General features: G+C 38.6%; 1 protein-coding gene across 1 annotated transcript in view; it reads left to right on the top strand.

Moving 5' to 3' along the window:
* The window catches only part of NRXN3 (neurexin 3), a 995,103-nt gene that overhangs the window by 287,989 nt on the left and 693,362 nt on the right, over positions 1-13,752 (top strand). The gene's annotated exons all lie outside the window — the stretch shown is intronic.

A 13,752-nucleotide genomic window follows, 5' to 3' on the forward strand; every position in this document is an offset into this window, starting at 1 on the left:
GAACAGCCAATTCTGATCTAATGGTATGCTTGTACACATGAATAAACTAATGATTTCTTCCACTATAATTCTAACCTTGATGTTATCAGCAATCTAGTAATTTAGACAAGGTAGATTGGACTTTCATAGTACCCAAGTTCAGAATGCCACAAGTTAGCAAATGAGTTATCTGGGATCTTGCAACCATTAGAAGACTAAAGAAAGGAAGATGTGCACAATATTTGTTTGCAAAATAATAATTTACTTAAGCAGGAAAGGCTATTGCATTATCACACTATCCTGACATGGGACCATAACTTTACAATAAAGTAGGTTGTGATTCCTATCTGGTTATGCTGCGAGGCTGACATTATGCGATTTGTGCCAGCATAGTTAATTTGCATTAGAAGTCTGGAAATATTCCAGCAGTTCTTCCTGCCAAAACCACTTGAACATTTACCCGCCAAAATCCTTTCTGCTCTCATATTGTTGTTTATTCGTTTAGTCGCTTACGACTCTTCGTGACTTCATGGACCAGCCCACGCCAGAGCTTCCTGTCGGTCGTCAACACCCCCAGCTCCCCCAGGGACAAGTCCGTCACCTCTAGAATATCATCCATCCACCTTGCCCTTGGTCGGCCCCTCTTCCTTTTGCCTTCCACTCTTCCTAGCATCAGCATCTTCTCCAGGGTGTCCTGTTTTCTCATTATGTGGCCAAAGTATTTCAGTTTTGCCTTGAATATCATTCCCTCAAGTGAGCAGTCTGGCTTTATTTCCTGGAGGATGGACTGGCTTGATCTTCTTGCAGTCCAAGGCACTCTCAGAATTTTCTTCCAACACCACAGTTCAAAAGCATCGATCTTCCTTCTCTCAGCCTTCCTTATGGTCCAGCTCTCGCAGCCATATGTTACTATGGGGAACACCATTGCTTTAACTATGTGGACCTTTGTTGTCAGTGTGATGTCTCTGCTCTTAACTATTTTATCGAGATTTGTCATTGCTCTTCTCCCAAGGATTAAGCGTCTTCTGATTTCCTGACTGCAGTCAGCATCTGCAGTAATCTTCGCACCTAGAAATACAAAGTCTTTCACTGCTTCTACATTTTCTCCCTCTATTTGCCAGTGATCAATCAAGCAGGTTGCCATAATCTTGGTTTTTTTGAGGTTTAGCTGCAAGCCAGCTTTTGCACTTTCTTCTTTCACCTTCATCATAAGGCTCCTCAGTTCCTCTTCGCTTTCAGCCATCAAACTGGTATCATCTGTATATCTGAGATTGTTAATGTTTCTTCCAGCGATTTTAACTCCAGCCTTGGATTCCTCAAGCCCAGCATGTCACATGATGTGTTCTGCATACAAGTTGAATAGGTAGGGTGAGAGTATACAGCCCTGCCATACTCCTTTTCCAATCTTAAACCAGTCTGTTGTTGCGTGGTCTGTTCTTACTGTTGCTACTTGGTCGTTATACAGATTCTTCAGGAGGCAGACAAGATGACTTGGTATCCCCATACCACTAAGAACTTGCCACAATTTGTTATGGTCCACACAGTCAAAGGCTTTAGAATAGTCAATAAAACAGAAATAGATGTTTTTCTGAAACTCCCTGGCTTTTTCCATTATCCATCGGATATTGGCAATTTGGTCCCTAGTTCCTCTGCCTTTTCTAAACCCAGCTTGTACATCTGGCAATTCTCGCTCCATGAACTGCTGAAGTCTACCTTGCAGGATCTTGAGCATTACCTTACTGGCATGTGAAATGAGTGCCACTGTTCGATAGTTTGAATATTCTTTAGTGTTTCCCTTTTTTGATATGGGGATATAAGTTGATTTTTTCCAATCTGATGGCCATTCTTGTGTTTTCCAAATTTGCTGGCATATAGCATGCATTACCTTGACAGCATCATCTTGCAAGGTTTTGAACAGTTCAGCTGGGATGCCGTCGTCTCCTGCTGCCTTGTTATTAGGAATGCTTCTTAAAGCCCATTCAACCTCACTCTTCAGGATGTCTGGCTTTAGCTCACTGACCACACCGTCAAAGCTATCCCCAATATTGTTATCCTTCCTATACAGGTCTTCTGTATATTCCTGCTACCTTTTCTTGATCTCTTCTTCTTCTGTTAGGTCCTTGCCATCTTTGTTTTTGATCATGCCCATTTTTGCCTGGAATTTACCTCCGATGGTTCTAATTTTCTGGAAGAGGTCTCTTGTCCTTCCTATTCTATTGTCTTCTTCCACTTCCGCGCATTGCTTGTTTAAAAATAATTCCTTATCTCTTCTGGCTAACCTCTGGAATTTTGCATGTAATTGGGCATATCTCCCTCTATCACTGTTGCCTTTTGCTTTCCTTCTTTCTTGGGCTACTTCTAGTGTCTCAGCAGACAGCCATTTTGCCTTCTTGGTTTTCTCTTTCTTTGGGATGTATTTTGTTGCCGCCTCCTGAACAATGTTGCAAACTTCTGTCCATAGTTCTTCTGGGACCCTATCTACTAAGTCCAGTCCCTTAAATCTATTCTTCACCTCCACTGCATATTCCTTAGGAATATTAGTGAGCTCATATCTAGCTGATCTGTGGGTCTTCCCTAATCTCTTTAGTCTGCTCCTAAATTGTGCAATAAGAAGCTCGTGATCTGAACTGCAGTCAGCTCCAGGTCTTGTTTTTACTGACTGTATAGATGTCCACCACCTTTGGCTGGAAAGGATGTAGTCAGTCTGATTTTGGTGTTGTCCATCTGGGGAAGTCCATGTATAAAGCCGTCTCTTAGGTTGTTGGAAGAGAGTGTTTGTTATGCAGAGTGAGTTGTCTTGGCAAAATTCTATCAGCCTATGTCCTGCTTCATTTTGTTCTCCCAGGCCATGCTTACCTGTAATTCCAGGTGTCATTTGACTGCCCACCTTAGCATTCCAGTCTCCCGTGATGAAAATAACATCTCTTTTAGGTGTGTTGTCCAGTAGGTGCTGCAGATCCTCATAGAACTGCTCTACTTCAGCTTCTTCAGCATCTGTGGTTGGGGTGTATATTTGGATCACTGTGATGTTAGATGGCTTGCCCTGAATTCAAACTGAGATCATTCTATCGTTTTTTGGATTGTATCCAAGCACTGCTTTAGCCACTTTACTATTAATTATGAAGGCTACTCCATTTCTTCTGTGGTCCTCTTGTCCACAGTAGTAGATCTGGTGGTCATGTGATGTGAAGTGGCTCATTCCAGTCCATTTCAGTTCACTGACACCCAGAATGTCTATCTTTAATCTTGACATCTCACCAACAACCACATCCCATTTGCCCTGGCTCATAGATCTTACATTCCAGGTTCCAGTGGTGTATTGATCCTTAGAACATCGGATCCGCCGTTCACCACCAGCACCGTCGGCTGCTAGCTGTTCTTTTGGCTTTGAGCTAGTTGCGTCATCACGTCTGGGGCTAGCTGAACTCATCCTCTGTTCCTCCCCAGTAGCATTTTGACCATCTTCCGACCTGGGGGTCTCATCTTCCGATGGTATACCAACATATCTCTGGTTGTACTGATCCATTTAGTTTTCACGGCAAGAATACTGGGGTGGGTTTCCCTTACCTTCCCCAGGGATCGCATTTAATCTGACCTCTCTGTCATGACCTTCCCGTCTTGGGTGGCCCTTCCCGGTTTAGCTCATGGCATCATTGAGGTGCTCAAGCTCCAGCACCACGACAAGGTAACGATCCTTTGCTGAAGCTAAGCCCCTTACCCAAAAGGAAAAGGAAAAGGATCTCTCGAACATTAGAAAGAAAGTTGGAGATATTATATTGTGCTGAAGCTGGTGAAGGATTATCAGCCCTAATATGGGCTTTTAACCTGGGCCAATCTACTGTGTGCCACATAACAAAGAAAGTCACGATGCATTCTATCTCTTTGCCATGATAAACACACATATTAGAAATCCAGCTGGAGAAACGATGGAGGAAATTTGTTGACTCTATGTAGAACTTGAGACAAGGAACAAAGCAGGTTTGAGTAATGTAGTGCTTAATAATAAGGCTCTAAAATGTTATGACGCATTTATCAGTGCATTTAGATTATAAAACTTGACACCATATCCCACAATCCCGTTTTTCCCCACTGGTTCATTATCTTGCTTTATGTGAATTTTCTTTAGGCAAGGTTTTCAGGGAACATTAACCCTAGTATAAAGCAAGGGAAGCCTGTATTTAAACTAAGTGTATCTCAGCCACAAAAATTGTAATAATTCCTGGTCAGTAGTTCCAGGGTTCCAGACAGAAGCCTCTCCTAATCCTATCTGAAGAAGTTCTAAGGAGTAAACCTGAGACCTTATTGCAAAACCATATGCTATACTATTAATTTGTGCTTTCTCTGATTACCCCAATGCCACTATTGATGACCAGCCATATCTTTACTAGGAAAAAATGAGCAATTGCTACACAGTTGTATTGGTCATCATTTTCTAGCAATACGAAATTTTGTGTTATTGTGCACTGGGGACCGATCTTAATTCATCCTTAGATTTACGATCCAGTTTTACTTATTTCACTTTATTATTTTATGTGTTTCTTAGCCACCTTTCAATATTACAATTTTTCCAGGATAATTCTAAACATACAATCCAATATCAATATTGGAAGTCCATAAGATCATAAATATGTCTTAAGGAAAGTAAAGTATAAATTAGTTACAATAAGCCTAATTGAAAATATATAATATATTTTTAAAAAGTAGCATTGGTTATAAAACTGTCAGAAGGCAAAAAGAATAAACATTTAATGCCCCATCCCCACCTAACAAAGCATGAGCCAGCCTTTATTTCATGGGAGACATCTGAGTAGGGGCTGTAATTGAGAAAGCCTATTTCAAGAGTCTACCAGCTTTACCACTGTTTGTTGCAGATCACTGAATGAAGCTTTCATGATCACATGAACACAATGTCAAATGCTAATAGTGGTAAGCGAAGCTGGTTTTCTTGCTTATTTGAAATGCAATTCAACCTGAAGTCTTGGAAGGATACAAATTACTGGTCAATGCAGCCTCACCTAACTCCTTGTGGCATCTATATGAAGAGTTTTGTATAACCAGGTCATTGCCAAGGAGCACTTAGCAGCCGAAACAATGCGTTTTCTTTTCTTTATAATATATTCTATGTTGAACATATAGTCATACAGTACACATATGGGGAATGTAGCATATTTTAGCAAGTTTATTTATTTAGAAACTGTATATGGCCACCCAACTTAAATACATAACTCTGGGCAGCTAACCAGTTTATCAAAACAAAACTAAACAAACACAAATCCCCACAACAACATAGAAAGGACCCCTATAATCAAAGTTAAAATAATCCAGTACAGAATAAAATTGAGACACCATATAAAAACTTCACAGAACATATACACGTATACATTATTGGGCTGCATAAGAAGATATCCAGAGAATATGGTATAGCATGGAGGCACATTGTCTAAAAGAGGGAAAGTAAACAAGCTACAAGCAAAAATCAAATCTAAATCTGATTCTCAAATTAGTTGCATTACCACTTCAACAACAACAAAAAAGGCTGTTTTTTAAGCATGGGTATTGTATTGTTTGAGGATTATCCAAGAAAGGTCCAAAAGTCAGAGAAGAGCTCCAAACAAATTTCATTAATATCAAAAGGGATTTAACACTTGCTGTCTTGTTCTATACTTGTCTTACTGTAAACTCATGGCTTTCTTGTTTATCCCTCCTTGGATAGTTCCAAAAATTGAGGACAGGTGTTTCTTAAAATCTGGCTAGGATGTGGGAATAGACTACAACAGAACACTACAATGGCCAATCTGCACAACTCTACTGGTATTATGGATGTGCCTACAAATAGCCTGTGTCTCCTTCAATTTATAGCTAAAATTGAAAAGATTCAGCTTTGGGTCATGGGTGCAGTTAAAGGTGAGATCCACAAAGACAAAGATGCCATGAGCACTAAGTCTTCCACAATAATGATTTATATTTTATCAAAATACCAGAAACAGAAGCAGCTGATAATCATTCTTCTTGATATCCCTTTTTAAGCTCTGCATTATTTTAGTTCTGTTTTTTTTCTTTTTTATACCCTGAACCAGAGCCACATCAAATTATGGCCCAAGTGATGAATATTTAATTGTGAAATGCCGCTGCTAACTGGGAGAATGTTGGGCAGTGTATAAATTGGTAATACACCTGCCAGTTTCCATAATGTGCTTCAGAGTAACAAAAACACGAATTTACACTAGCCTCAATTTTCTTTAATGAAAGTTTAAAGTTGGGATTGTTCTATCAAGTGAGGGATGGGTGAGACTTTCTTCCCTTTCATTCCCTTTCCCCAACTCAAGACAGACACAAAAAAATTAAAAATTTATCATGTGGTTGATACTCAATGTCAACCAATGACAAATCCTCAGTAACCACTCCACTCCATACTACCAATATGTAAGTAATGCTTCAGTGATACTTCTGTTGTACAATTAAAGAGATTTTGACACTTCCTGAAGAATGTTCAGATGTGTTTGGTTTGGAGATGTGATTACTGAAAATGCTGTCATTGTCTTCACTGTCTTTAAAACTTTGAATTTTCAAAATAATAACATTAATGTTCCTTCAAATTACCGTCCCTGTAGAATTGCTCCTTCATCCTGTAGCATGACATTTAACTATAATACGTTCCTATACACTTATTTTGCTACATTCTGATAATGGTAGTATAGTTTACTACTCTCTACATATAGCATGCTGAATTCTGCAGGCATGATTTCACAGAATCATAGAATGTATGAATTAAAAGGGACCTTATAGATCATCTAGTGCAGTCTCCTGTACAGGAATCCTGTCAGGTGGCCATCCAGCCCCCATTTAAAAATCTCTGACTAGGAAAGTTTCATCACTTAAAAGCTCTTCTTATCGGGGACTTCCTCCTAATATTCAATTTGAATCTCTTTTCTTTTATTTTCCACTTATTGGTCCTTCTCTTGCTCTTAGTTTCAATAGGGAAGTCTGCTCTCTCTTGTATGTTTTTATATATTACAGTGCTTTTGAATCATTCTTGACTCCTGGCAACTACACAAACAAGTGTAGTTGTCTTGGCAACATTTTTGAAAGTGGTTTGCCATTGACTTCTTCCTAAGGCTGAGAGAGAGAGAGACTGGCTCAAAGTCAAAGCTTCTGTGCCTAAGGCAGGATTAGAACTCTTTTGGCTTCAGTCCATTTAAATATTTGTTGACTGCTACCGTATTTTCCCTTCATCTTCTTTTTCACAGGCTGAACATGCCTGGTTCTTTTAACCATTCCTCATAAGTCTTGGTTTTCAGCCCTTTATTTTCTTGGTATTTGTACTCTGAATCTGCTCCAGCTTCTCCATATCCCTTTTAAAGCACAACACCTAAGAACAGGACATGTAACAGAGAACAATATAAAAATTATGTCCTGTGATCTGAATGCATTGCTTCTGTTAATGCATCCCAAGATTGTATTGCTCAAGTTTATCTAGTGGTCCACTAATACACCTAGATTCTACTCGCATGGACTTCTGTCATCCTAGTTCTTCCAAATCTGTGATTATGCATTTGATTTTTCCTACCTAGTGGCAAGATTTGTCACAGCTGAACACCCAACAACCTGTAGGATTTGGCTCAGTATTCAAGCCTGTTGAATTCATTATGAGCTGTGACATTGTTTTCTAAGGTAACCAATTTTCCCAGCTTGGTATCATCTGCAATTCATAGAATCATAGGGTTGGACCACACCTTGGAAGTCTTCTAGTCCAATCCCCTGCTCAGGACAGGGATTCTCAGACTATCACAGACAAATGGCTGCCCAACCTTTGTTTGAAAACCTCCAGTGATGGAGCACCCACAACTTCAGATGGCAGGCTGTCCCACTGCTTAATAGCTCTCATGGTCAGGAAATTACTTCTCATTTCAAGTTTGGATCTCTCTCTGTAAAGCTTCCACACATTGATTCACCCTATTCCCTATGACAGTCCTTCAAGTATTGGAAGCCCTCTACCACGTCTTCCCTTAGCTTCTCTTCATCAGGATTTAAATGTGAGAGCAAGGTATGGTACTTCCATAGCATTCCCTTGATTCATGAAACTGGTCATTCTAAAAGAAAGAGAGATAAAAATAGTTTGAAGTGACTTGTTCCTGACAAACTCATGCTATATCCTGGTAATGAGAGCATTCTCTTCTAAGTGTTTACAGGCATGCTGCTTGACCATATGTTCTTGTACCTTGCCCTTTTCTGCTTTTGAAAATTGGGACTATATTTGCTTTTCCAGTCTTCTGGCACTTCACCAGTTCTCCAGGAGTTTTAAAAAATTACAGTCAATAGTTCCAAGATATTTTCTGCCAATTCCTTCAGTGCTCTGGGATGTGATTTGTCTGACTATGGAGACTTGAATTCATCTAAAATAATAAGGTGGATTCTTATTGTAATGTACAGAGGTCCTGCCTCAGTATCCAGGGAGGTTCACCTGGCATTTAGAACATTTCTAAGTCTTCTGGGTCTCTGGTTTGGTTTAATACTTAAACAACAAGCCTATAGAAATACTCTTCATATGCTTAGTCAACTTGTGGGTGTGTGCATGAGTGGGATAGCAAAAATAAGCTCTAAATTGACCTAGATGCATTCATAAAAGGTTCTGAGCAATTCTGCAGGGACTCCCTACATACCTGTACATGTTAGGTGGTATTTCAGAGATATTCCAAAAATGTACTTAGAGCAGGTTAAAGTTGCTGCCATGATGCCCTCCACAAAACACAGTGCTGGAACATATACAGCACATCAGTAGAGTTAATGCTTATTGAAGCATGCGATTCTCAGATAACTGAGCACTTTTTGTTTTCCATCATTGTTGCTCCCAGCAATCATTTCAAAATGATGACATTGCTTCCTATCACTTCTTGAACAGTCTGTAAGATAAGTGTGTTTGTGTGTGGTAGAGAGAGAAAAGACAAAAGAAGCTGGATCTGACTCCTACAGATATTTGCACATTCTTTAGCAGCATATTCTTGCAGCACAGTTTCTAATAGCGATCTGACAGTCCTCACTGTGAATGAGCCTTGGTATCCCATTTATACAGGACTCGACCCTTTCAGCAATCATAGGGTTGACGGATGGGGTTTCCTTAAACCTGCTGCTGTTAAGAGAATATTAAAGCAGCAAAGCAAGCAAGGAATGTGTTGCCTGAGAATGAACACAAGCCTGTATGGTGTATGTTGGCTTCTGGTTAATAATATTAATTTTTGCAATTACAGTTGCCTCTGCTTTCATTTAATGAGTTTCTCAATGGGATAGAAAATACTGCATATTTTTGTTTTTCTCAGAGTGCTATTGCATCCTTTCTCCTTCTTAAGCTTTCACAAGCAGGGAAGTGCTCTCTTGTTCTGCTATGTGCTATCTATGGAGGCACTTGATTGGGAGAAGGTCAGTGCATCCTTAATGGTAGAAAACAAGATAGTGCTGCCTTAGCAGGTTTGATTTCTCCCTGTGAGTTGGCATCTCACCAAAAATACCAGTATCTGAACAGAGGCTGTTGTCTTAGCATCCTCATTCAATTCCTCCATGAGTTTTGTAAGGCAAAGTATTAATCCCATAATTTTGCCTCTCTTTCTGTGGGGTAATTATTCCTGCTTTCCTAAATTTACCCCTACAGTTGTAGTTGCTTTGGAGGTTGCTTTTCCTTCACCGTGGGTGCAAACTGTACAGCTTTCAAAATATGGAAGATTCTCATTTCAGTGAAGGTTCAGTTCCACCTCTGTAGATTTTCTTATGTATGGGAATATTTGGGGGTATGTTTGAGACGAGGGTTAGAGAGGTTTCTGGCAAGGTTTGAATGTCTGCTCTTGGACACATTAAACTGGAAACTGAAGAAAAAGTCTCCAGGTATAGGAATCAGTTCAAAGAAAGACTGTTCAAGGGAGAGGTTTTGACCAGCATTTGTGTCTGAAGATGTCATTCGGCTTTACCTTATGCATTTTTAGTAAGCAGTAAAAATATTTCTTATTTATGGGGCATAAGAATTCTGGATAAATATGCCTAGGGGTTTGCATATACTGATATTTAATATAGGGCTTGGTATATTTCTTAGTTGTTAAATTTAGGTTTTGTTTTTGTAAGTTGATTTGTCAGACACAATATGAATTCTTAGTGGATTGTTTAATCTTGGCATTAAGCTGAATATATTAATAGGTGGTTTAACTGGCCCATTGGAATGTTGTCAGTGTTTATTTAATTTTTCCTGATGAATGAAATGAATTATGCATGTACTGTTAAGGAATGTTTCTGTTACATTTGAGGATATACTGTTGTATTACTATTGTTCTGAGATTGTTTTAAACCACGTTGGGTATTGCAGGCTGTTGGAAAATGGCATGTTATATAAACTGATGATAGGGAAGATTTCAGTCTATGCTAAAAATATACAGGCATTGTGCATATTACAGAAGAGAGGCTGAAATTCAGTGATAGTTCTCTTTGTCAATTTCTGGACTATAAAAACTCCAGTTTCCAAGCCTGAAGGGGCTGAATCAGGGTGGACAGCAATGAGCTAAATGGACAAATTATATTTGCTTTGTTATATATTCCTAATTGTGTGATATGATGCCTGGATTGGATATTTTCAGTTTATACTAGGCAAGACAGGCAAGAATGGAATATCAGTATTTTAACATTATTTACCGTCTTTCATTATGCATCATTATGTATATTGCACCTCTTGTGGACAACTGTTCTGTAACTGTATCTATATTCTATTCAATTGTATCACACTGAGTACTAGAAAATAATCATGTTGCAGTAGGAGTAGGAGTAGCAGTGGTTATAATCTTATTTACATATAACAGCATCAAGTAATGCTGTTATTTTACCTTATACTTTCTGGGGGAGGAGAAGAGGAAGATTATGTCTTTTTCCAGTACAAGTTTATGCAGGTGTACTGAAAGGTAAATCTTATTGTATTCGATGATAGGTATTTATTGAGTAAATGTGCTTGGCTTACAATTGTAATGCCCTTATGTTCAAATCAAGCATTCTACATAAATCAGACACTGAGTGTCTCCTCAAAGTGCTGTTCTTCTCTTGGATTCCAAAAGAACACTTTAAAATCCATTATAAAACTAGGTTTGTTTTAACTTGAAAAAAATGTTTTTGAAAAAGCTAGGAGTGCAATTTTCTCAAGAAAAGAATGCCAGCAGGGGAAAATAAATAAATAATTCTTGATGTTTGTAGAGCGGCGTAGTTTGAAAAGTTTCTCTGCCCCCAACTGAGTGCTCCTCTTGAAAAGGAGATGCACACCCTCCAACATTGCCTTGGGATGTGTGACATCAGAATACATGACACATAAGATCACAGCCAGATACCATTGCCACTGAGGGCTGCATGGTGGGTTTGTTTGGACTGATGGATGCTTTGCGCTCCATTCTATGAATTGTGCCACTGTCTTTCCACACACCCACACCCTGCTTTTTATCACTGATGGCATAGCTTGTTGTGTTTATATATCTGACAAACACATCACAGATACAACTCATGTACTGATCTATGTGGGAGATAAGACCTCTCAGCTTTGCTTCACTGAAAATCCAACTGACAGCAACAGGAAAAGTCATTGATTTCTGTCAAACCCATTGTTGACGGTTTAGGGTTACAAGTTCACAGGGACGGCGCTGCCTAGGAAATGTAGACTGTGTGCATTTCAAGTTTTAACACCTTAGTGGAGGGGCTGGTAGACATTTCCTTACTCTTCTGCACCCTGCTGCATAAGAGTAGTGCAAAAATATTGTTAATTTCTTGGATTATTGTGTTGTGCATGGCTTTCTCTCTCTGTGTCTGAGATAATACCTGCAAAAAAGTATAATGTAAATCAATACTTTCCTTCCTCATGGTTATTCTTGATCCACTGGATGACTATCAACAGATTTAATTAATTTTATTCAGTATCATTTTTTAAACGTATTTAATGGTGTGCAAGTCCATAATTTGAGATCTACAGCATTCTGTTTCCACTCACCCATTTTCAAGTGTCACCAACTATCTTCACTTTCCAATCTTGTACACACACTGGGGTTGAGTGTTTTTTGTACCTTCTGTTTTGAAGAAATATTGGCCCAGACATCATCCACATTGTTTTTTAATTGCCTTGTTTTAGTTTTGCTAAATAAAGATGAAGGCATACTACCCCTCTGCAGCAATGATATTCTCCCATTCGGGTTAGAGTAAGGATAGCAATGAAAGAAAAACATGGCTTTTGATAAATAAATAAATAAATAACATTACACAGGGTTCACTAAATCTTAAGGCTAAAGCGCTAAAGCTTTTGTAAAGCTGACAAGGACCAGTTTATACAATCAGCGCAAGCAAGTGATAAATCCTTCCCTAGAGTTAATTTATGCTGCAGCTTTGTGTGGATGGGTGGGTGGGTTGTGTGCAGATATACTCTAGGATGAATATAAAACACTTATTAAGGACAGAGTTTTATGTATTGCTGATGCGGCCTCCATACACTGCATGTCAATAGCATTCTAGATTGATAAAGAGAGATTAAGTTATCATTTGTGGGGGATGAAGGTGCATACATTGTTGAGTTTTGTATGCAAAAATAGCAACTCATATGCCACATGGCATGCTATATAACATGCAAGTCCTGTCCAGGAGAGAGAGAACAACAACAGAAGTTTCCAGTTCAAAATAAGGAATATCCAAAGTTAGGCAGGAAGACCAGTTTGGCCTCATGTTGAATGCAACCAACAGAGCTTAGCCATTCTTGCAACCTCTGATTGTAGGTCCTTGCTAGGGTGGTACAGGAAGTCCTGTGAAGATGTTTATTGCCACTCTAATGGTATGATGGGGTTAGGCAAGGGGTTAGTTATACCAATATACCACATAATGTGCAAGGTTACATATCAAATAGAGAGTTGAAGTATTAGAAACATGTGAATACAGTTAATCTTACCCAAAAGGCTGAGTAGTGATTGTGTGGGTTTGTGCCAGTCAATAGTCATAAAGAATAATTTATATATCCTTCAACATAATATTGTTCTTTCTGCAGAATACTGGGACAGGTGATGTTTGGCTCAAAAAGCTTGAAATGAAGTCAATCTCATTGGGTTCAGTGGGGCTTCCTCTTAAGCAAGCATAAATGGACTTGCAGTATACAAGAATAAGAATAGAGGTCATAGCAACAGAAAGCAGTACAATAGTTGTAGGAAATAGTAAATCTTTCCCCTTTCCTTCATTTGTATTAGTAAAAGTTGGATGACTGTCAAAAATACAACCCATGCAGATTCTTGTATCATCATAAAAGCTAACAAATTTATAATAGCATGTTTTCATATCAAATGGTGTTTATTTTGTATTGGAATAATAATAGTGTTTATGATCATCTAAACTCATATATTTTATTTGGTACAATTTAAGCTGATTTAACTTTTTGAGACTTATGGAAATGAGAATATTTTTGTGTCTCTAAGGGTATGTGGGTGGATGTCAACTATCTTTATAAACATAGAATCCATATTTGTAACTGAGCAGCTATGATTAATAATTGTGCCCTTCTTGAGTTGTGAACATGAATTTTATATATTATTAGTCATAATAAAACTTTTTTAAAAAGCATATGCTTTCATGAACTAGAAACCACTTCATCAGATAGATTAAATTGGCAAATATACAGTATCTATGAACATGGATAGAAAAAATGTTCTTATTAAAAACATATGCTCTTAAGAGTAATCTCTTAGGGACATCACAATAATTGGTCAGAGCATCTTCTTGTCTGTCTATCAG

Source organism: Candoia aspera, chromosome 1 (genome assembly GCF_035149785.1).
Source record: "Candoia aspera isolate rCanAsp1 chromosome 1, rCanAsp1.hap2, whole genome shotgun sequence".
In the NCBI taxonomy this organism is placed as follows: domain Eukaryota; kingdom Metazoa; phylum Chordata; class Lepidosauria; order Squamata; family Boidae; genus Candoia; species Candoia aspera.